This window comes from Anneissia japonica, unplaced genomic scaffold (genome assembly GCF_011630105.1).
Source record: "Anneissia japonica isolate Jap-2015-1 unplaced genomic scaffold, ASM1163010v1 scaffold3217_len398964_cov164, whole genome shotgun sequence".
In the NCBI taxonomy this organism is placed as follows: Eukaryota; Metazoa; Echinodermata; class Crinoidea; order Comatulida; family Comatulidae; genus Anneissia; species Anneissia japonica.
Genome location: NW_022750884.1, coordinates 9834 through 11747, shown reverse-complemented (window position 1 = coordinate 11747; position 1914 = coordinate 9834). Strand labels below are relative to the sequence as shown.

The 1914-nt window shown below is 30.5% G+C and overlaps 1 long non-coding RNA gene across 1 annotated transcript; it reads right to left on the bottom strand.

Moving 5' to 3' along the window:
• Window positions 1-212: 212 nt before the first annotated feature.
• On the bottom strand, window positions 213-1679 carry LOC117121560. The gene is made up of 3 exons (XR_004447593.1): window positions 1516-1679; window positions 840-935; window positions 213-358 (listed from the first exon to the last, which is right to left on the bottom strand). It is a non-coding gene; the product is annotated as an uncharacterized LOC117121560 (long non-coding RNA).
• Window positions 1680-1914: the final 235 nt, after the last annotated feature.

Genomic DNA, 1914 nt, shown 5'->3' with positions numbered 1-1914 from the left:
GGAATGACTTAGTGTTGTCAGAAAGTTCTGGTTGTATTTCTGACTGTTTACATACGTTTACATTTTTAGTGTTTTTTAAATATCTATCGAGATCCAGCCACTGTTTTCCCCACGGAATTCTGGTGTTTCAGTATTCTGCCTTTTACTGTACATACTTTAAACACCTGAAATTAGTCTAATCATCCTTTTTAAAAATATATCTCCAGGACCCTAAGTTGTCCACTTGTGTTTATATTTCGTTCACATTTAAAACTAGCTTTAGTGTGGAAAAAATACTGTCCGTCTGTAAGTGAGCATCTCCTTAATGTTGGCAATGATGGCGTCTGCAGAAGATTATGTCGTGTATTCAAAAGTCGAACTGTTATGGGAAAGAACAAGGATGTCTTTACTCACATTGGTTGTCAAATTTGGAAATATTATTATATAAAATTAAATTACTATAATATATTTCATTTCATTTTTCATTTCATTTATTTGTCTCAAACAATTAGAATGTACATAAATGGAAACGGCAAGGAACAATCACAAAAGTACAAAAAACAGAGACAGGACACTCCAAAAGTAAAATCAATCACTGTCGAGTGGAGGCCCTTTACAAGAAAAACACAATACATACAATATAAAATTCTTCAGAAATATAAAAAATAGAAAGATAAATATTGAAAAATAGAAAAATGAGTAAAAATAAGATAAGCATTAAAATTTATCTTAAAAATAGGCAAAAGTAAAACTCAATCATCTATTATTATAATGTATGAATTCATACATAATTTTAGTAAATAAGGCAGTCAGACTTGACCATAAAAAAATATACGCATACGTATCGTCGGAGTATTTACCTTTAAGCTAATGCTGTGGCAATCGCTATGAGAATCGCTATAAAAATCAACACAATGACGATTACAATAAGGCAGAAGCAACATATTTCCAATACACTGAAAAGAAATGAGAAGGTTTAAGCTAGATTATAATGCAAGCTAAATGTACAATCTCTATATTTGTATAACTTAAACTGCCTAACTGTGTTAAGTTTCTAAAAATGTGTTTGTATGAAAATTGTCTTTCAACCACCACAGTAGGCCGAAGCGCAACATCCAGATTATTAGTCCAACTTCATGCATTGCTACAGCAATTAGGCCTTTTATGATACACATTTGGTGGGTAGTCAACGTTCGACAATTAATAACGAAAACGATTTACACATTTTATTGAATTATACCCGATGAGTGAGGTCTGTTTAATATGACATGTTTTAATCATACAAAACTATAACTAATACGAATAGGTCCCATTTTTGTTCACTTTAAACAAACTTTCCTAGGCACTAGGCTCTGAGAATTTACAAGAATCGAATTTTCAAATTCATTTTTCTTGATTGATCATTTAATAAAAATAATTTAAATCAATTCATTTCTACTGCAATTGTTATTAATTACAAACTTACAATTATATACTGTATATTATATACTTAAACAATAAAATAAAACATTTTGACAATTAGAAGCATATACTTACTTTGGTGATGGTTCAAATCTGGGTTGCCCACTCATTTTGTGTATGTATGTCTTTAATATTATTCTGTTAAACAGCGAATCGGAGGTAAACGTACTGTATTTTTAAGATTAATAGTTTATTTTAAAGCAATTTATCTACTTGTTGATAATTGAAATTAGATTGCAGAATGCTACACGTCAAATTCATTATCATCTATATGAAGAACAAACACAAATAGAATAGAACAAGCGGAGTGATATAACAATACTAATACGGAGTCCTGTTATGTGTGCACCAATATGCGACAAGAGCATATAAGCGTAAAGCTAATATTATTATTAAGCGTTCATACACAGTAGGCTTATAGCAGACAGCATTTAGAGATCACCTTTTTCCTGTCCGTACATACTATTTTTACGC